We start from the raw sequence: 23,900 nt of genomic DNA on the forward strand, positions 1-23,900 counted from the left end.
CTCTATAATATAATAATGATTGTTGTTGTCCAGGAGTACAAAGTGTGTAATGTTTCCATGTGTAACTGGATAGCAAGAGCTTCTGAATTATGTATGCCATGTGTGCATGCTTGTGTGTGCATGTATGCATGTGCACCAAGGCACACACATGTGTCCTAGAGATTAAGCTCATACTTGCTGAATGTTATGCATGCCCTCAAGCAGAGTTGCCCCTCAGTTCCTTTTTCTTTCCAATTGCCCCCGCCCCCCAATTTCCACAGCAACTACTTAGGTTTATATTTTTCCTTACTCTATATATCCTTTGATTGCTTAATAAACATCTTTTTCATAAAAAATTACTTGGTATTGAACCAAGTGCCACAGAGGGATTTTAGGCCTAGATGCAAGAAGAGAAGAACAACAGCTCCATGCCGTGACTTGAGGCTTGGATGGGCAGGGCTCAACCAAGAGTTACCGGGGATTCTAAGGCCATATTGCAACAAAGGCCACATGCTGCCCAGGGTCTAGGCTGCAACCTGAGACCATGTTGGTGTTTGAGGGCTGTGCAGCAGCTAGGACCATGCCAACTTAAGTGGCCTCCACTGTGTCCTGGGGCTATGGTGTCATCAGAACCAGGGCTGCTGCTGAGGGCCATGTCTGGGTCTTTGGTCCTACTGCAGTCAGGGTCTGTGTTGATGCTGGAGCACTTGACCAGGTAGTGATAAAGTGGGAAAGCTGGCGGACTGATCAAACCAGCTACCACGCAGTCCCACACCAGGCCCACTCCAGCATTCACCTCACCTCAACTATAAACTGTTGGAGCATGTGAAGGGGGCAAACCTACAGATCCATAGCTACAGGGTTTCCATAACTCAGCACAACAGGATCCCACAGTGCCCCAGTGAAGGTCAATTATTGATGGTGTAGCAGAAACCCAGAGGCCTCTAACCAGACCAATGACCCAATGACTCATAGCAATGAACATTGAGAAGTAATAATGAATGGACTAGAGAGAAAACTATGTTACTCACAAGGCCACAATACAGCTCTCATGATGGGATTCTCTCTCTCTCTCTCTCTCTCTCTCTCTCTCTCTCTCTCTCTCTCTCTCTGTGTGTGTGTGTGTGTGTTATTTTGTTTGTTAATTTGCTTTTGCTTTTGTTTTTTTTTTCAATTTTGTTTTGTTTTAGGGAGGTTGCGAGGACAGAAGATGGATGTGAGGGAACAGGGAGATCAGGGAGACAAGAGGAATTGGGATACATGATGCAAAATCCACAAAGAATCAATAAAAGTTAAATGAAAGATGAAAAAATACTTACCATTATGGTGTGTGTAGGGGGCTGTTGTTACAACATACATGTGGAGGCTAGCAGATGTTTCCTGTGGAGTTGGTTTTCTTCTTTCACCTTGAGTTTCTGGGGTGCATCTTACGTCTCTAGATTTGCACAACATACATCTTTACCCCCGGAACCATCTTGTTGACCTGATCAAACTCTTTTAACCTTGAAAAATTATTGTTGTGCTTGATATAGCTATCCAGAGAGTATTTTAAAAGGTTTTGTCTCAAAATTTTATGTACTATGTATGTATATGTCTGTGTGTGGATGTGTGCATGCACATGCGGGTGCCCTCAGAGGTCTGAAGGGTATGGGGTCCTCTGGAGTGAGAATGACAAGCAGGTGTGACCTATTCAACTTGGGTGCTTGTGGCATCTGCAAGATCTGCGAGGGCTGACTAACCAATCATCTTTCTAGCCCTGGGGGAGTATTTCAATCTATTTCACTATTGGATTACATCACAGGACTTAGTGTGTGTCCTTATTTTCCTATGTGAAGTCTTACCATTCATCTTTTTCCCAATGCTGGCATTCAAGGCTGGTGTTATTACTGCCCCCTCCAAATCTATGAAGTCTTGTCTTTACTCTTCTCAGCAGGTCCTTCAGTCAAGGGTTGTTTCCCTTTCTTTGATCCACAGTGTTAGGAGGGATTCTCTTTGCCAGCCCTGTCTTTCCAAACAGACAGAAACGTGATTGAATGCTGTCATGTTTGGTGTGTGATGTGGAGTCAAACTATTTAATTTCCTAGAATTTAGGTTTAATAATAGTATCGCATCTCTCTGTATTTCTGAGCATCAAATAAGAAAGTTGCTTGGACTAAGTATTTAGCTTGTAATGCTTTTATTCATGCCTTTGTTTCTGTGTGCTTCACAAGATGACCATTTTTGTCAGTAACTCATTTCTGTTTAGAATTTAAGCATTTTCAAGAGAAGGATAAAGCCTTAAATCTCCTGTGACCTCCCCAATGCTACTGTTGCGGTGCTGACTACTCAACATTCAACTAAATTCATCTTTAATGATCATGTAAGAAGGTAGCTTGTTTTTTTGTCTTTTTTTTTCAAATAACAACAAATAGGCAAGGCTGACAGATGCCATTTCAGATACCATTCTCTCGAGTTCTTATTAAGATGTGTACATATCTTTATTGTGAAGAACATTTTATGCCTCATTAGGGCACCATAGCAACATTGAAGCTGTTTTGGAAACAATATGTCTGAGACATCTGTGCAGCAGCTACCGGACGGCTAATGATGGATGTGTACATTTGTACATGTGCCTATTTTTGTTCTGATGTAGTGGAAAATGGGGGAACACTTCATTAAGGTGTACATTTAAAAGAATTCATAGGCTTTTATGCTGTGTGTTACAGGAAAAGGCCCTGAACTCTCATTTGGAACTTTGAGTTTCTGATATTTCCAAAGTATGTGTTCTGCAGTGTATAAATCATAGAGTACCACCTCAAGAACTGCATGTTAGCCATCAATACCACCATTTAATAATTTTACAATATTATTATAAATTCAATTATTGTGAATAACACCATTTTGTTAGACTGGAGATGTTATTTTTTGGTAGAGCACTTACAGAGCTCTGTATGTTCTGTGCCCAACCCTAGGACCAACATTTTTCAATATTTGATATAGAAACTAAAGCATCACAAATATTTGTATGTGGAATTCAAGCCCATTGTTCAGGACTACTAAGGCTCCTTTTGGATTTTCTTCAAATTAAAATGCCATTTGTTGCCATAGGGTTGTTTGTCTAATGTTTGTTACTTGGAGTCTTATTTTTTCACACTGCTATTCACTCTTTACCTTACTGCTTATTAATTTGTACTTTATTTATGACGTAACTATACATGCATATTATTTGTGTTTCAATAAATAAAGTTTGTCTGAAGATCAGAGAACAAAACATGCATTATAGTCAGCCATACGGGCCAGGAAGTGGTGGTATTCCCCTTTAGTCCCAGGACTCTGGAGACAGGCAGATGGATCTCTGTGAGTTCAAGTCTACCCTGGGCTACGTGAGATTGAATGTGTCTCAGAAAGAAGCAGAGGTCACACAGATGCCAGCACCTGGGACCACACACCTTTAGTCTCAGCACGAGGGAGGTGGAGACAGGAGAGATACAGCTGGGTAGAGAGAGGACTATAAAGGGGAAGAGACAGGAATTCATTGAAGTGTGGAGTCTGAGGTTGGTGGAGAGCGTTGCAGGATAGCCCCTTAGTCTGAGCCTGGTAGAGGTAAGATCTCTCTAGTGGCTGGCTGCTTTGCTTTTCTGATCTTCAGCTTGAATCCCAATATCTGTATTCATGCAGAATCTGTTTGGTAAATTCATTAATTAGTACATATATACTCGGTGTTTCCTACATCCTGGATACTTTTTTAAGATTAGTAGAAACGCTGTTAACTGCAGAGATACATAAAAAAAGATCACCTAATAAATCAGGTAAAATAAAGGCATCCTAATTCTGGTAGAGACAACCTGAGCTACCTACTACTAAAAGAAGTTGAAATGTCTGAAAAGGGATGACTTAATTCATACATGTAATTAATTCCCTAACTCAATATGACTTTTGAGCAATTTAATCTTTAAAAATTTCTCCCCATTTTTTAGAAAGAAAACACTACAGTGATATTTTTTATGGTGCAAGAGAGTCATTACTTTTCTTATTCATCATATAAATTAAAAGACATTATGTTATAACTTCTACATTTTCAGAATTTTGGGGGCCATGTTTATAGCTTAATGTATTATGTTTTATGTTCTGTGGCTTTCCAAAGTAAAATAAATGCAACTATTGGTGATTTCAGATAATCTTGTGTATACAAAACCATTTTTGTTATCTTTTTACTTTTTTTGAGGAAGTTTCATGTATTCTAAGGTGGTGACATGCTGCTTTCAGGTTTTAAATTTTTATTAATCTTGTGATTATAACTTATTTACATTTCTCTCTTTCCTTTTCTCCCCTTTAAACAAACCCTTGTATATACCTTTTTCTACTCTCTTTCAAATTCAAGGCCTCTTTTTAAATTAATTGTTACTGCATACATGCCTATATATAATATTTAGGAATATAAAATTTGAAATTTGTATATATGTATATAAATATGTATACATGTATATATTTACAATTTTATATTCTTAAATATAATATGATCAGTTCATATAATGCTATTTCTATGTATTTTTTTTCAGGGCTGACTATACTTCATTTTGTAAATACTGGAATTATGGGCACACACTATGTGGTGGTGTGAATAAGTATGGCCCCCAATAGACTCATGTATTTGAGTGCTTGGCCTATATAGGGAGTATCACTTTTAGAAGGTGTTGTCTTGTAGTAGGAGTGGCCCTATTAGAAAGTGAACCACTGTGGAGGGAGGGTTTGAGGTCTCATATATGCTCAAATTATGCCCAGGGTAGCACACAACTTTTTCTGACGCTTGTGAATCAAGATGTAGAACTCCCAAAGCCTTCTCCAGCACCATGTCTGCCTGAATGTTGCCATGATCTCCACCATAAAGTAATGGGCTAAGCCTCTGAAACTGTAAGTCAGCCCCAATTCAGTGTTTTCCTTTGTGAGTGCTGCTGTGGTCATGGTGTCTCTTCACAGCAGTAGAAACCTCACTAGGACACACTACAAGCCTCTTTGCATTATATAATTTTTCACTGACAGCTCAAAAATATTGGTGTACTTAATATTAGCTTACAAAGTCATATTTTCTTTTTTTTTCTCATGGTTTATTTTTTTTTTATATTTAAAAATTTCCATCTCCTTCCCTCCTCCTCCCCCCTCCCTCTGCTCCTCCTCCCCCTTCCCTCCCCTCCTCCCCCTTCCTTCCCCTTCCCTCCACCCATACCTCCCCTCCCTCCCTCTCAAGGCCAAGGAGCCATCAGGGTTCCCCACTCTATGCTAAGTCCAAGGTCCTCCCAACTCCCCCCAGGTCCAGGAAGGTGATCAAACAAGCTGAGAAGGCTCCCACAGAGCCCGTCCATGCAGAAGAATCAGAGCCCAGCGCCATTGTCCTTTGCTTCTCAGTCAGCCCCCGCTGTTGGCCACATTCAGAGAGATGGGTTTGGTCGCATGCTCCATCAGTCCCATTCCAACTGGAGTTGGTGATCTCCCTTTAGTTCTGTCCCACCGTCTCCATGAGTGAACGCACCCCTCACGTTCCTGACTTTCTCCCTCATGTTCTCGCTCCTTCTGCTCCTCATCAGGACCTTGGGAGCTCAGTCCAGTGCTCCAATGTGGGGCTCAGTCACCTTCCCCATCTGTCGCCAGCTGGAGGTTCCCTCACAGTCCTGACTTTCTTTCTCATGTTCTCTCTCCTTCTGCTCCTCATCAGGACCTTGGGAGCTCAGTCCGGTGCTCCAATATGGGGCTCTGTCATTTTCTTCATCTATCGTCAGGTGGAGGTTCTATGGTGATATGCAAGAAATTCATCAGTATGGCTATAGAACTGGCCTTTTCAGGCTCCCTCTCCTCAGCTGCCCAAGGAACTAACTGGAGGCGTCTCCCTGGAAACCTGGGAACCCCTCTAGGGTCAAGTCTCTTGACAACCCTCAGGTAGCTCCTTAAATTAATTATGCTTCCCTGCTCCCATATCCACCCTTCCTATATCCCAAGCACCCCATTCCTCCGAGCTCCCCCCATTCTCCCCTTCATGGTTGCAATATGTGCTACGCAGAAGAATGTTTTTATTAATTGGTGATGCTAATATTTTCCACAAAGATACTAGTATGTTTATATTCATAGGAATGATTTTGTAAAAGAAAAGAATCCTTTAAACTAAATGCAATGACTATTACTCTCTTTTTCAGTCAATTTTATTTATTTATTTTAATTAAAATACAGCTAAATCATTTCTTCCTTCTCTCTCCTCTCTCCAGATCCTCCCATGTACCCTCCCACCAATCTCTTCTACCTCTTTTTCTTTGGTTATTACTATTGCATATAAATTTTATATACATATTTGTATACATACATGCATACATATTTATGTATATATACATGAATATATTAACACAATCTGTTGAGTCTTTTTGTTTCTTGCGTATATATGATTTTGTAGTTGATCACTTCGTATTGTATAACCAATTAGGGGCTCATTTCTGGGAGATGTTAGTTCTTCCTCTCTAAACAAATGCTGTTAAGTTGTCTTTTGTTCTTTGTCTACAGCTGGGATCCCATGAGATTTCCCTCTTCCATGCCAGTGTGTCTAGTGGTGTTGTACTTGCTGGAGTTTTATTTAGGCAGCCATATTTTTTGAGGTGACGTTTTCCAGACCTTTTTAGAATTCACAGTGTCACAGAAGATTTCTTTTCCTCCAGCTGTCATAATCTTACTACCTCTTCTTTTCTACAATGTCCATGAGCCTTAGGTATGGGAATTGTGCTGTAATGTTTCTGTTGTGGCTGGGCTACATATGATCTCTTCGTCATACATTTTGACCAGTTGTGGTTTTCTGTTTTGGTCTCCATTTGCTACAACGTGAAGCTTCTTTGAAAAGAAGTGTGAGGATGCAAGAATAAGTTAGAATACCGTTAAGAATCATGCTGGTCTAGTAGCAGTGCGTTCTCTCCTAAGGTCCTATTAACAGCTGTGAGAATGATGGGGATGTGAGGAAGACGTACATATGCTATTCACTAGAAAGTTAGTAAATAATGGATGTGGTTGTGTACATATCTTGTTTGCTTAGCAAAGGGCCTATTTACCATCTATTCTGTTTTTCCTAAAGTCTTGTAGGAGTTGCTGAGATTTTGCCTGAAAATATACACTTGAAATGACAGTAATAATTCATTATATTAAATTTGGTTAATCTTAATATATTAAAGACATCTTTCCTCTTTTTCTCACTGAATATTTAGAAAAAGAAATATTTTTCTTTAACTTCCTCTGAAATCAAGTTGTTTATTAGCTTAAAATTCCCTTGCCAACAATGTCTTGCCAATATTTCAGACAATATTCTGAAAGTGAAGAGGACCCAGTTCAAGGGAACACATTCTAAGTGAGGGGCTCTTCTAATCATACTTTAGAAACTGCTTTTAAGTATGAGTTTGCAGCGCTTTGTTTTTAGATGCTTTCTATGTCCAGCTCCCTCAGTTCACCTGAGTAATCCCATAATCTCAGAGGACTGTGATTCATAATCTGAAACTCCTACTTTAAGGCTTACTTCAAATGCACTTACGATTTTTCTATCAGGAAGCTTCCATTTGCATATGAAGGAAAATTATTCAAGGATGAAATATGCCTCATACATCTGACACCATTATAGTCACTACATGCAAAAGGATTTAATGAGTGCATTGTAATATGAAAATGTTAACTGATCTACTAGGCTTATCACTTATGTTGTAGTCACCGTGATTAAATTAATAAAAATGACAAGTACTTTAATTCAACAAGGATATGTAGGCCTTTGCTTTCACAATTTTTTTCTTGTTTGAGATAGTCTTTAATCTGTGGTATCACCTATCCTTCTGATTTTCCATGAGTGACATCCCTCACCCTGAAATGAGTCCTTTGCTTTTCAGCATCTAACACGCGGGTAACAATGCCTCACTTTCAGCTCCTGTAAAATGCCACTAAAGGAAAAATTGTCAAAAGCCTGTTGCAAAGAAATGCGTATAAATGATCTATCATAAAAATCTCATGATTGGTTCGTCAAGGTTTTATATTAACAATGTGCATAGAATAAATTACTTTTGAATTTAGAAAGCCTAACAGTTCTCTCATATTACAATTTATATTGGAATGAAAGCTTTGTAAATGTCTAATTTCTGGGAAGAATGTTTTGAGTGTGGGATTTTCTTCTGTGAGCTATACCACTTGTTGAGGATGATACAATTTAGGTCTGATGGTTTGTTATGGTAAAACCCATGTCCTGTAATGGTCTCACTTTGACATAAATTGATTCTTTATCTTCTTATGAATTTGGAAATTAAATTTTATATATAGTGATATTGTGCAATAAAATTTGAAGACAGAGAACTACAATTATTCAAAAATGTTCAGAACTAACATATTCAGATAATCCCAGCCTAAAATGTATTTTTTTTACAAATTTAATTTTACTTCTTGAATTTTCTTTATCATTTTTCTTTTTCAAGACAGGATCTCACACTGTATTCCAGGACTACATGGAACTCACTATGTAGCCCATGCTGGCTTTGAACACATGGTAATCCTGCTTCATCCTTCCAAGGGCTGAAATTATAGGCCTGAGTTTAATTTTTTAACTGATACATAACACACGAGGTTTGTACATATTAATAAAGATGCCTGTAATGTTTCAATACATTGTATAATGATTAAACCACATTAAACATTCAATAATTCAAATATTTATAAGTAAAACTACTCAAAATCTGATATTTTAAAAAAAATTGCAATTAATGGTTGCTGAGAGAGGGAGAATTATTTTTCTGCAGGGATAACCCTCTGATAGGCTCTCTAATTCTAAGTGGTGAGTTCTAATCACATCTACATATAAGCGACACTAAATGAACTCAGCAGGTAGTGTGTGTGTTCATGTATCAATACTAATTAAAGAAGCCATGTGTTGGAGAGGGAGTGGGGAGCACACAGGAGAAACTGGAGTGGGAGAAGGGAGGTGGAAATGGTGTAGCAGTGTATAGTGTATCTTTATCTCTAGCCTTTCTAATGGGCAATGCCACATGAAAATTCTTGCTTCTCTATAACTGTAACTTATTGAACAATCAGCTTCTTCCGTTATCTCCCTGCTGCCATTTTCTTCAACCTCTTTCTGGTAACTGCTGAATCTACGAGATCATTTTAAAATACTTCACATGAGTGAGACCATAAAATACTTATCTATCTTTCCTTGGCTTATTTCACTTAACATCATAATCTTCTCTTCCACTCATGCTGTTGAAAATGACACAATTTCTCTCTTTCTATGGCTGAGTAGTATTTTATTATGTACCTGTAGTGCATTTTCTTTACCCATTTACCACTTGATAGACACATATTTTATTTATTTATTTCCTGTTTCTTATTTATTGTGAATATGTTACAATGAAAGTGGGGGCACAGATATTTCTTTGATGTACTGATTTCATTTCTTTTGTATAAAAACCAGCAAATGGGACTGGCAGATCATATAACAATTCTATTCATAACTTTTGAGGTAAAGTTCTACAATTGGGAGCATGGATACCATGGGATAGGGTTGAAGGGAAGGGGAGAAGAAGGGAGGGAGGGGAGCAGAGCAAAATGTATAGCTCAATAAAATCAATAATAATAAAAAAAGAGTGACAAGAAAAGAGTTGCTGTTTTTTTTTTGTTTGTTTTGTTTTTTTTTGTTTTGTTTTGTTTTTTGCTGCTAGCACCTAGGCAGTAAGTCATCTTTTAAAGGAGCCACTCCTCTGCTGGCCACCAGCAAACAGAGACTAACACTAAAAAAATTAAAAGACGCAGAGGCTTAATATTAATTATAAATGGTCAGTCAATAGCTCAGGCTTGTTACTAGCTAACTCCTTCTCTTAAAGTAACCCATACCTCTTATCTATGGATTTACCACATGGCCTGGTACCTTTTTTCAGTATTGCATTTCCATCTTGCTTTTCCATGGTTCCTTGTGACTCTCTCACTCCACCCTTCTTTATCCCAGTATCCTCAGTTTGATTGTTGTACCTAACCATATCCTGCCTTGCTACAGCCCAATCAGCTTCTTAATTACCCAATGAGAATAATATATAGTCACAGTGTATAGAAGGATTATTCCACAGCATACAGCCTTGAGAAAGATTCTGTTAATCATACCAAATGATCTTTCATTATGGTTACACTCACTTGAGTGGCATTCCATTGATAAATTCCATAGGTACGTTCATCAGAGATACTGGTCTGTATTTACCTACATTTTTTGTCTTTTAATTTTTTTTAGTGTCAGAGTAATGGTGATTTAATTGGGGGGAGTGTTGAAAGATGTCCTTTCCCTTCAGTTTTTGTTTGTTTGTTTTTTATTTTGAGACAAGGTTTCTCTGTAGCTTTGGTGCCTGTCCTGGAATTAGCTCTTTTAGACCGGGCTGGCCTCACACTCACAGAGATCCGCCTGCCTCTGCTTCTTCAGTGTTGGAGTTAAAGGCGTGCACCACTACTGTCTGGCCCCCTCTAGGTTTTTTAAACAGTTAGGAGGGATGGAGACTAGTTGTTTGTTTTAAACACATTTCATCACATTCAGCAGCAAAGTTCCAAATCTTTGAACTTTTCATTCATGGGATTTTTAAAAATTTTTTTAGTGGAATTCAGCATTGTTATTCATTATGGAACCATCCAGGTGTCCCATTTCTTTTTGATTCAACTTTCATAAGAGTTATACATCTGTAGTGATGAGATGAGCAAGCCTGCTTTTCATCCCACCCAGATCCCACACGGCTGGCTTTACACCCGAAATAATTACTCACAAATGATATTCATTTAAATACTGCCTGGCCCATTAGTTTCAGCCTCTTATTAGTTAATTCTCACATCTTGCTTTACCTATATTTAGTAATGTGTGTAGTACCACAAGGTGGTGTCTTATTGGGAAAGATTCAACATGTCTGACGTGGTGGCTGGCTCCATGGCGACTGTCCCAGAGAGGAGAGGCATGGCAATTGCCTGAGGCATCTGCCTCACTTCCCTTCTTCCCAGCATTCTGTTCTGTCTACTCCACCCACCTAAGGCTGGCCTATCAAATGGGCCAAGGCAGTTTCTTTATTAACCAATGAAATCAACACAAACAGAAGACTCTCCCACATCATACATCTGCAGTTCTGTCTATTGATTTAATGTTATTAATTTTTGGCATATAGTTATTCATAATAATTTTCTATTTTTCCATTTTCATGTGTGTGAGTATATTCAAATGTGTAGGAGTAGATGTGTGGGGGTGCCTGTGTGTGCATGCCTGCAGAGGCCTGATGTTGAGGTTTGGAATCATCCTTGATTGACCCAACTCACTGAGGCAGAGTCTCTTAATCAAATGCAGATCTCACTGAAATGGCTAGTCTTGGTAGCTATCTTGTTCTTGGGATACCTTGTCTCTGCCTATGAGGCTTGTATTACAGATTGGCCTTCATGCTCTACCTGGCCTTTACTTGTGATCTGAACTTTGGTCCTCATGCTCACATGTTGGACATTTTATTTAATGACCCAATACCTCAACCTTGTTCATCATGATAATTTGTGGTGATCCTTTATATTTTTGTGTTGGCAATTTTATTGTCTCCTTTGCCTCTGATTTTATCTACCCTTCTATTTTCCCTCGGTATTCTAGATAATTTAATATCCTCTCTTTTCTTTTTCACTTAACTGACTCCACTTAGATTTGTCCATAGATGCAGAGGGTAGAGTCATCCACTATAAGAGGTTATATTAATAAAGGAAACAGATTTTTCTCCCCAAGCAGATATCTACTTCCAATATCTCTAAGTTAGGTAGTGGTGCAGTTTCAAGAGATCCTCTACTTTCATGCCAGAATGTTGACTGGCTCGTGCAGGTCTTGTGTAGGCAGTCACAGCTTTTGTAAGTTCATGATTGTAATGGCTCCATAGGTCCTGTCATGTGCAGTAGATACTATTTTTAAAAAGTCATCCCTATAGAGTTTCCCACTCACTCTGCCCAATCTCCCTTATTTCCTAAGCTTTGAGAAGGAGGGAATATATGTCCCACCTAGGGTTGAGTGGTACCAGTCACTCTTCTCTGTACTTGGACTAGCTATGAGTCTCAGTATCAACTTGTGTCCACTGCAGTAGGAACTTTTTCACTAATATGGTGTGGGAATAAGTATTTAGAAGGCAGTTTGATGACTTGTCTATTTAACAAAATAGCATTAGTAGATTCTTCCCTATGACATATGACTACACCAGCCACATGGTCTTAGCCAGGCTTATACTCTATGCCAGGCATAGATCCTCTTTGTGCAGTGGGCCTTAAATCCAACCAGGAAGCTGTTGGTTACCAAACATTCATGCCGCCTTTGATCATATCTTTCCAGAACAGTCATTATTGTATGTCACAATATTCACAGCTGGGAAAGAATTGTTGGTGAGGTTCCTTCTCAGCATCTCCCACTTCTATTAAAGGTCCATCAGGCAGGAAGCTTCTGTGCCATTAAGATTGTATTTTCCATGACCATTGAACAAGGAGCATGATCTCTTCAGCAATGGTATCTCAGAATATTCATAATGAAAAAATTCAGAAGTGAAATTTGTAGGAAATTTTTCAAAAATAACTGTATGTAGAATCCCACCTGAGAATTTCTTTTACATTCGTTCCATGTTTCACCTGTACAGATGCTGCATGGCCAGGGCCTTGATTACCAGTCCTACCATGTGGTGCTAATCCAAAACGTGTGCCCCAGGCTCTGGCATGGCACTGTCAAAGAGCAACCATGCTCCTCTGGGCTCCCAGCACAGGTTTCCATTCCTTTTACCTTTGCCTCCTATCACATCCATCTTTTATATTTGCCCAACTATCAGAGTAAAGAAGCACTCTATGTTTTGATTTTTTTTTACTGTATTTGCATCAATTAAAACTGGCAGCATAAAGGTATGTAAGTCACATTTATTAACTTTAATTATATTTTTGCTTTTGTATGCTAAATGGTGACATTGACGTCCATTGGACTTGCATGGTATTATCTGACTTGTGATACAAAAACAAGATTCAGATGTGTTCCCAGTAACACAAGTGATCTAGCAGTTGGCTGGGATGACAGAATGGTTTCGGCTGGTCTCCACCAGAGGGCTGGGATTGAGTGGCTCCTGTCTTCTGTGTTATTAAGGCTTAGTAACACCATTTCTTTTCAAGGCTCATTAAGTCATCATATTTTGATCTTGATGAAATACACTCCAAAATGATTTTTAGAATTCTTACTAGGTCATCCATTTTTTGGCACATTAGTTATAGGACGATTTCAATTCAATTTACTTCAGGAATTTAGGCATTTCTAGATCTCTTTAGGAGTGAAGTGGGAGAATATTTAAAATTAAATAGCCCAGTAATTAATTTCACAAGCTCAAAGAAAACAAAAGGTGTTGCTAAAACTATAGGCAAACATGGGAAATTACCCTAGGAAAAAATTTGGCTTGGATCCTACATTAGGTTCTAATGAACAGATCTGATGGTTCTTGGTTTTAGAGCTTGTTCAAAGAATCAGGTGATAATTTGCACGTGCTATTAAACTTATAACTATGGTCAGAACATTAGAGTGAAGAATCAGACTGAGTAGTTACCACTACTTCACGAAATGCGCCCACTTTGAGTACCATGCCAAGTGTCTGCAAATTACCGTGTCTGCAATTGAGAGCGCTGTTGAATTGCTGTTGAGTACTGCGGGAACCTTGAACTGCTGTGTGTTCTCCAAATCATTAAATGGCAGATATCTTTCTATTTTAACTGCCTGAAACAGGGATAAATCAGAGCCACAATTATTGTGCTAAAAGGTAACTTTTAACAGCTGAACTGGGCTTAAGGAAAGCACAAAGGAATCAAAGGTGCAAATTAAATTTCCATAATGCTAAAAAATTTGCATGCCATCATACAGTGAGCTACCCTATTAGCTGATAAATAACCTCATGGCTGTGCACCTGAGTGTTCCTTCCTTGTGGTTTATGATAATTATTTCTTGCTTGGGAATATTTGTTAAGAAAAACATTCAATGCTTTCAACAGAAAGGTCGCAGTTACGCTTTCTAATTAAACGTGAAGATGAATGAAATACATTCTTGGAATTGTGCTATGCCTACAGCATTTTGATGTTGTGATTTCAGGTGGTCTGAGAAAAATCCCAAGAATGTTAAGTAATTCAAGGAAACAAAAAAAGGTAATAAAAGTATCGTTAGTATATTTTGATGCAGCTTTATCAGCATGTGTTAATGGAAACAACCCTAGGTAGTTATTTCTGAAAATTTTGATATTGCAAATATTTTTAAAAATTAGTTCTTCTTGGATTCAGTGACTGAAGCATTCATTAAGCCAACTTTCCACTAACTCCTTGAAGTACCTCTGTGTCATTCCATCATATTTGTATCATGTTACCCCTTAGAAAGCTCAGGTGCGCAAAACCAAAAATGAAGCAAAAATGAAACTTTAGGAAAAGTATTTATTTGTGTCCCTTAATTTATTTAGCCAAGATTTTAATTGAATATATTTAAATTTAGTGTGACAAGAAGGATCTTGGTTAAAGAAGTGAGATAGCATGCAATATAAAGTCACAGCAGTGTTCTCCATTGAAACAATAGTAACCAGAGGGAAACTTTTTTTTATGAGAATAAGAGTAATTAGCATCATTCAAAATGAACTTTTATTTAGTATGCAGATACTGTGTGCTATGTATAAAGTGAAACGTGTTTATACTCTTAACACCGCTCTAAGCTTTTGGTTGTCTCAATTTTACAGATGGCTATTTCAGGTTAATGTATATCAAGGACTTCTATAGACAGGCATATGAGTTTTGAGTAATCATACCAGCAAGTATTTTGTAATCTGAATTATCTGAGTAGCCATGTAGTCAGTTTCTAATTTTTGCTATTATTAATCATGCTCTAATAAAATGGAGTATATATTTTTCTACTTACTTCATTATTTATTAAATTAAAGTAAATGGAATTGACGTTGGCAAGTTACATTCTTTTAAATTTTGTTGCATATAATAAAATTATTGTATGATAAGATTTTACAGGTAGGCCTAAAAGAATCCTATGTACGATAGCTTACTTTTTTCTATCATTGGAACTACTTGGTATTATTAATTATACTAATTATTGAAAAATGCTTGTTAAAAATAGGTAGGATTCCATTCTATTACTTATATTTGTACTTATTAGATTATAAATGACATTTATGTTTATCATTATGTTCACAAATAATTTTTAAAATTTGTTTTGCAATATGTTTGAAAAATAGATTGTCTACCGTAACTTTTTTTAATGTCTTCTGATCCATCTTCATCATGTTGGACTCATGAATGCAGTATTTTCCAGGGCTTACTACCCTCTATAGTCATTGCTGATTTATACGCTCACATTATTAAGGATTGATTTCATAAGCTGGCTCTTGTATTCTATTGATATTTACTATTATTTTTGCACATACTTTTACTGTTTACACAGAAAGATAGAGAAGGGATGATGAAATTAGAAAAACACCATTTGGCAATCACCAATAATGACTGGTTTTGGCAGACTCATTTATGGATACTAAGATTAGTTGGTGGAAAATGATGAAAAAACAGAATGAGAATAGAGTTTCAAAATATTCCCCTTAAGATATAAATGAGTACAAAGGGAAAATTTGTGATTTTAATGTGGAGAAAACAGATGATTCCAAATTACCAAAGATATAAATGATTACAAAGGGAAAATTTGTGATTTTAATATGAAGAAAACAGATGATTCCAAATTATGAAAATAATGCTATCATTACCAGGAATAAGGCAAATTTATGCCTTTTCTCTGTTGACAGGATGCACTGGGGAGGATATACACATGTGATATCCTCCTTACTCAAAGGCATAAAGAACACTTAATCATTTGAAAATGCCTAGTTAAAGAATTTTGTGCCACGTAATGTCTTGTACTCTAAACACATGTCAATCATGATGTTTAGATTGGTGAGCATTTCCTTCTTACACACCTAAGACAGAAGCAAATACTGCTCATGGTTATAAAGGACCCGAGTGCAACACTTGTGGAGCTGGCACAACTTGTTATAAGCTAGGGTTATCTGGGAAGAGGAAATCTCACCTGAAGAAGTACTTCCATCAGACTGGCCTCTAAGAAAGTTTGTGGGGGCATTTTCCTGGTTAAGGATTGGTGCGAGAGGTTCCATCCCACTGTGGGTGGTGCCATTCCTAGGCAGGTGGTCCTGGGTTATATAAAGATACAAGTTGAACAAGCCATAAGGAGCAAGCCTTAGTTAATATTTTCCCATGGACTCTGTTTAGTTTCTAATTTCAGGTTTCTGCCTGCAATTTCTCAGAAATTATCTGTGAACTACAAGTAAATGAAGCCTTTTCTCCCCAACCTGGTTTTGGTCAGTTCTATCAGCAATAGAAAACAAACTAAAACAGTGGTCAAATTTACTGTTTTTCCAGGTTAGATTATGGTTTGTTTCTTGGTGTTGCTAATTACTCATGGTGATTATGTAAGAGGATATCTTTATGTTTGCATAATATACACCAGAATGTTTAAGAATGAAGCACATTGTTTCTTTGACTCATGTCCTAATGGGTTGGCTAGGTAAAAATAATGAGGTTGGGGACATGCTTAGAAGGTTAAGTTTTTGCATGAGTGCCTGAGTACAGATTCTAGCACCTAACAAAATCTGGGCTTGGCTCGGGGTTTTAGTAATCCTAGCAGCAGAGGGGAGATGGTGGAAGATTCACTGGAGATCACATATTAAAAGGTAAGGAGGAGCGCATGCAGAAAGACACCTGATGGAGTCATCTGGCCTCTGTGCACATGTGCACACACAAGCACCCACACATGTATGCATCCCCCCAGCACACACACAATGTGTGTAAGAAGAGGAGGATAAAAGGGCGTGGCGACAGAGGGTAAGGGAGAGAGGGTGAGAAAACATGCTACTTGAAGAATGCTAAGAAAGTCTGAGGATTACTTGTACTCTTTGCAACTCAAAGTCAAATTAGTTCAGTATAAAAAGTTAAAAAAAATGAACACCACAAACCCCATGTGATATTGGTCCTATTTTACTATGTGTCGTATCTTGCATTGTTAAGATTGATGTAACATTCCTCAATGGACTAGAAAGGTTTTTATTCTTTTTACTGAGATGTCTAACGGCTAATTTTCTGTGTGGACTGTACCACACAAGGAGAACCAGTCACCTGCTACACTGCTGACACATGCAAATGTGCCGAAAGGCACTGGGATGTAATTTAGAATCAATTATCACAAGAGAGAAGCACCTGACTTTCTCTTACTTATGTTTGGATTTCCCCACGGGAGCTATGGTACATTATTTAAATCTCATTTATGTTATTTAAAACCTTTAAAACAACAAAATATATATGTATTCTATTGCCTATTTGTCACCATATGCTGTTTTATATCATATGTGATATTCTGTTGAAATTCAGTGTCTTCTGGTGCTTATTGTGACGATGCAGTGGTTATGATGTAGCCCTGTTGTGAATTTTTCTAGTATTTCTAATAATCGTCTTTATAACTTGGGTTTAAGATAAATCTTCCTTATATTCCATTTTACAGGAAAAGGAGTTGAATTGAATTAAATCTGCAGAGTATTTTAAGTTTTAATACTAGCGGGCTTTCAAGGATAATATCTCATTTTAAGACTGTTTGGGGTGTCTTAATGCAGACTAGACCAACCATCGCACGACTGTACTTAGATTTGGAGGTGAGGCAGATGCAAGCTACAGTTCAGTCTCTGTGACATTGCCCTCCGGCCTTACATGAACAAATCCCCACGTCTTAGGCAACAAAAAGCTGCACTGGGAAAAACGGAACTGATGTACAGTTCTAGTGAGAGGAAAAATTATAGAAGAAGGCATGTTCCCACAAAGCAGAGTTAAATTAGGAATTTTAAGAAGACAAGGATACAGTAAATCATGAAACAAAAACTGCAATTAAATGTAATTTATAGTGACATAAAACCAGTTCTCCATTTAGAAGCCCAGCTGTAAAAGGATCTCATAAAGCTGGGGCAGTCCTGGTGCTTTGTGATACATTCTAATTGTCTTCGGCATCATTCTTTGGGGGCTTTAATTAACCTCCGAGACCTGGTCCTCAGCCTAATCCTCAACCATAGCGGAGATACTACAGAATTACGGCTCCGTTCTGTGGCGGGTCACTGAATTGAATGATGGCAGCTCGCTGATTCTATGCCTTTTCTCCTTCCAGGGACTCTGGTGGGAAATGAACCATGAAGAGATTCAGTGATCTCAAAGTTTTGTACATTTTTAGTTTCTTTAAGTTATCTTCCTGAAGAATTTGACAAATAATACACATTGTTTGGAAATATTTATCAGAAACTCAACCTTCATGAGCTTGTTGTTATCTCTACTTTTTGGAAAGGATGAAGTGGAATATGTTGGAGGCATTTTAAGACGACAGGAATTAATGCTGTTTGTATGCTGAACACTGTTCCTGGAGAGAGTTAAGCTTCCTTTGGTTACAAAAATAAAAAGAATCCTCTGTGTTTGTGTGTAAAGATGGGTATGCGCATCTGGAGGTCAACAGACAACCAAGTGTCAGCCTTTGCCTTCTGCATGGCCCGAGGCCAGCTCTCTTGTTTTATCGCTCCATGCTAGATGGCCCATGAACTTCTGGGAATTCTCCTGGCTCCCCCTTCCATACTACCATAGAAGCACTGAGATTACAGAAGAACTTAACCATATTTGGCATTTCTATAGGTTCTGGAGAGTCAAATTCAGGCCCTTACACCTGTGCAGCAAGGAATTTACCCACTGTACCGGGTAGTTTTATGTCAACTTGACACAAGATAGAGCCATTTGGTCAGAGAGAGTCTCAATTGAGAAACTGCCTCCATCAGCTTTGCCTGTAGGTGAATCGTCAGTAAATTTTCTTGATTAATATTTGATGTGTGCGGGTCCAGCTCTCTAGGGACTGTGTCACCCTGGGCAGGTAATTGCGTATAGTATAAGATGCAGGCTGAGCAAGCCCTGAGGAACTAGCCTGTAAGCAGCATTCTGCCATGGCCCCTGTTCAGTTCCTGCTTCCAGGTCCCTGCCTTGAGTTCCTGTCATGATTTCTATGAATGATGGATTACAAGCTATACAATTAAATAAAAATATTCTTCCTCAAGTTTCTTTTGGTAGTAGTGTTTTATCAGAGCAAGAGAAAAGAAACTAAGACAGAAATTAGTACCAAGTCATAGGGTATTGCAGTGACAGACCTGACCATGTTCTGGGGAGGGTTGTGAAAGGACTTTGAAACACTGATCTAAAAAAGTCATTGGTTGTTAGGAGCTTAGTGAGCTGTTGTGGGGACTTAGAAGATAATGTGGAGAACAATGAATATGACCGAGGCAGTGCTTGTGAAGTCTCAAATTCGAGAATCCCTCAAAGATGCTAAAAGGGTCATTTGTGTAGTACCCTGAATGAAAACCACTGAAATGGAGCCTTTAGTTTGATGGGACAGTTGGTACTGGTTATCTGAGGCTGAACACCCTGGAAGATGTCTCCTTATGGTCAGCCCACAGAAGCTGTGGTGCAGAGGGGGCCAAGGCTGTATTCTGTGCTGACTTTTGAACTTGGTAATGTGTAAGGGTCTCTCAGTACTAGTTTTAAAGGCTTATAGAGATCATAGAGAGTAGCTGAGGTTTGGCACATTGAGAGGCTAGGAGAGGCCATTGGTGAAGGTACAGCCAGTTTCAGAGAAGAACCAATATTTTGGAGATGTCTATATTACGGGATGACCATCATGGACGGCAGCTGGTGTGCCATGAATCTCCCTGACTTGTGAAATAAGCTCCTATTGCTGGGAATGACAGAGATGAAGAAATGGGGCCCTTTGGGGGAGCATAGAAAACCCCGAGTAAATCCAGATGCCTGGCACTATACTGTTTACGTTGCTGAATTATGATTTTTCTATGGTTTTGATGTGACTATGCCATGGTTTTACCTCTCAGAGTTAGAGAATATTTAACTTGTTTTATTTTTATTTGGTTTTTAGTTTATTTTATAAGTTGAACAGTTGAAGACTGGAAGTTTTAGCGCCACAGTTCTCAACCTGTGGGTTTCAACTCTTTTGAGAGTCAAAGGACCCTTTTTCAGGGGTCACCCAACCATCCTGCCTATCAGATATCTACATAACAATAGCAAGACAACAGTTATAAATTAGCAACAAAAATAATTTTATGGTTGGGGGGGTCACCAAACATGAGGCACTCTATTACAGGATTGCAGCATTGGGAAGCTTGAGAAACAGTTTTAGAGAGATGACTGAATATTTTATAGAGACTGTGGGTATTTTAGAGAGTATGTACAATTTAGAGGGGATTGAAACTTTGAAAAAGATTTTAAATATTTTAAAGAAATTTAACTTTTAATGTATTTGAATTTTTAAAAACAGTGAGACTTTCAAAGCTTGGAATGTTTTATATTGTTAAATGGATATTAATGTGAGATCCTGTGGGTGAACAAAAATAGGTTATGGGTTAATTAATAAATGATGTGATTGAATGTCAAGTTGACAAGGGTCAGTTATGCTGGTTAGTTTTATGTAAACTCAACATAAACTAACGTCATTCTGGAGAAAAGGGCCATTCAATTGAGAATCTGTAAGATTTGACTGTAAGGAAGTCTTCAGTAAATTTTTTTTCATTAAGGATAAATGAGGGTTCTCCTAGCTCAGTGGGGACAGTATCACCCCTGGGCAGATAGGAGGTCCTGAATGGTATAAGAAAGCAGGCTGAGGAAGCCATCAGTAGGAAGTCATTAAGTAACAATCCTTTATGGCCTCTGCTTCAGTTCCTGCTTCCAGGTCATTGCATTGCTGCAAACTGTAAGGAACCCTTTTCTCGCTAAGTTGATTTTAGTCATGATGTTTTATCACAGGAATAGCAAAGCAACTAAGATACCCACCAAGCCATCTTCTCAGCCCCATTGTTAAACTTTCTTGGCCTTACCCTTTGCAGAGTTTACAGGGCATAAGAAAGAGGTCCGAGTATTCAGATTCAGAATAAATTGCTAGGTTCTGAGTGGCATGTGAAGTTCTGAGACCCAAGCTATCAATATTTGAATGACACTTTCAATTACTTTCAAAGTACAAGATCTTATTTTTTATAAAAAGCAGGAAGGATGACTAACATATTTATAAATTTCCATTTAGTTTTTCCTCCTGCATGTAATTTTGAATGTTGGATGATAATGGAAACTCATATGGATGATTGGCATCCTCATGACAGAAACATGGAAGCTGATGTGGTTTGAGTAATAAATGTCCCTTATAGGTTTGTACATTTGAACACATGATTCTCAGTTGTTGGTACTTTTTGGAAGGTTATGGAACCTTAACAAGATGGAGCCTTGATGGAGGAAGTACACCACTGGGGGGGGGGGGGTGATTCACAGGTTTAGAACCCAATGGTCTTTCTTGTTCTCTCCTCCTCTGCCTCTCTCTGTGCTTCCTGTGGGTGGATGGCATTTCATCAACCAGCTTCCTGCTCCCATGGCTGTGCTTTCCTTTACCTTTGCCATACCTTCTCCACCAAGGTGGACTCCCCTCTTCTGGCACCATAAGTCAAAATAAGCCCTTTCTTCCCTAAGTTGTTTTTGGTCATGGTATTTTACTAAAGCAACAGAAAAGTAAGGGAGACAGGAACGTTGCTAGAAAATGTTGATATCTTCTTAGTAATGGGGGAACCATGGGTCTAGTTGGTACATACCTAGAGAGCATTTCTCAGCTTTCCTTGTATGTGACCAATGCATCCCAACACAAGATGTGCCCTTCCCATTCCTTTCCTGATTGCCTGCTTGGTGCTGACATTCAGTGGTGGCACAGAACTAGTCATAGAGTTTCTGCCACTGTGTATTCAATTTTCTTGAGTAGACCAGAACTCTACTGCTTAGAACTACATTAAGGTCTTATTGTGAGATGTGAATAAATCATTATGTGATAAACTACTGAAATTGAGTTTGCTTATTAAATCAGCTAGCGTTCCACTAAAACAGTAGGTAGAAATGGTGGGGAAATTTTTGGCTAAGTTCTGAAATTAAAAGGAAAGAATTTAGGACTGGGTAGAAATGTGATAAAAGCATATTCATAGGACTAGAAGGTATTATGCCGCCTGCTACAGGAGAAGAGACATCAGTGGTCTTGTTTAGTACTGGACACTGAATGTTACAATAATGACCTTCCAGGAAAGACATTTTTTGTGGCAACAGTACCAAGATGGTTTGTGTGTGTAACTGGCTGTTCTCTTGATTAGATCTGAGGTCTTATCCCAAGAGGGAATTCATGCTTGGTACTAGAAACTTAGTCAAAGCCTATAGCTAGGTTAGTTGTAGGTCTTAGAGGGGGAGCCCACTGTTATTGCCTTTCTAAATTGTCATGTTTTCAAAATACCTTCTAAACATTTATATTCACAGATTTGTGCTGTTCTTTACCATGATCAGTTTCTCTTTATCACAATGGGTAATAGTGCAGAGGCTCACAACTGCTCAAAGTTCTGAAGATAAGCAACTGTGATTAGTCAGCTATAAATGGGACATATGTATAAACCTGCCACTGTTTCAGTGCTCAGGGAACTTTGTAGAGAGGAAGAAGGAAGAATGTAAGAGCCAGAAGATAGAGAGTGGTGCTCTGAAAATATTGTATGCTGGACATGACAGAAGTATTGCATACATGAGCCCATAGCAACTGTGGTTACATGCACAAGACCCACAAAACATTAAGTCAGGTAAAATTTTCAACATGCATGGGGAAGGGATACTGAGACATCATCCATAGCTTAAGAGGTACTATCAACAATGATATATACTAAGGGTATCTCTTTAGGATATTTCTTTAGGATAGTGGTTACTAGTGGGTTGCCTATGGCCATTGGAGGAGCCCACACTCATCCACATATGGGCAGAACTAATTCAACTCAGTGGGCTAAAGTAAGCAAGTAAATAAATGAATGAATGAGTAAATGAAGTGAATAAAATTTGAAAAGTAGACATGAAGTTGGGAAAGAGATGTGTTAGGGTGAGGTTTGTGGGGATTGATGGCAGGGAGTCACAATGGTAATCATAAAAATACATTCTATACACACATAGAATTTTCAAATATAAAAATATTATTATAAATGTTTGGTTGCTCACCTTCCTGGACTTAGGGGGCTTTGGGAGGACCTTGGACTTAACATAGTGAAGGGAACCCTGATGGCTCTTTGGCCTGGAGAGGGAGGGAATGGGGATATGGGTGGAAGGGAGGGGAGGGAAGGGGGAAGAGGAGGGGAGGAGATGGAAATTTTTAATAAAAAATGAGGAAAAAAATACATATAAAAACAATGTGCTTAAGTAAGAGATTAACATAAAATAGAAGAAACAGGGAAATGAAGTATATTTTCCGTATGAATAGATAGATTCTAATACAATGTACTTGTGATATAAATGTAATACATATCCTTGCTATATACTATTTAGAAGAAACTGACTATAAATGTTTAAAAAAGCAGTTCTTGGTAAAGATATAAACAAGCACACAAAGAAAGGCAAATATGACGAAACCAGTGGGTGGTAGTTTGAATGAGATATCTCTATCTCAGGCATTTGAGTACTAGATCTCCAGCTGGTGGCTGTTTGCATAGAATTAGGAATTAAGATCCTGCTGGAGGAAGTATGTAACTGGGGAGTAGCCTTGAGGTTTCTTAAGTTAGCTCTCTTTGTTTCTGGTTTGTATATTGAGATGAGTTTGCAACTATTGTTCCAGCGACAGGCCTGCCTGCCTGCTACCATCTTCCCGACTGCAATAGTGATGCACGCTCATACATTGGGACACATAAGCTCAGAATAAGTCCTTCCATAAGATGCTTTCTCATCACAGGAATGAGAAAGTAACTAAGACAAGTGATAACTGAGTC

This window comes from Arvicola amphibius, chromosome 7 (assembly GCF_903992535.2).
Source record: "Arvicola amphibius chromosome 7, mArvAmp1.2, whole genome shotgun sequence".
Taxonomy (NCBI): Eukaryota; Metazoa; Chordata; class Mammalia; order Rodentia; family Cricetidae; genus Arvicola; species Arvicola amphibius.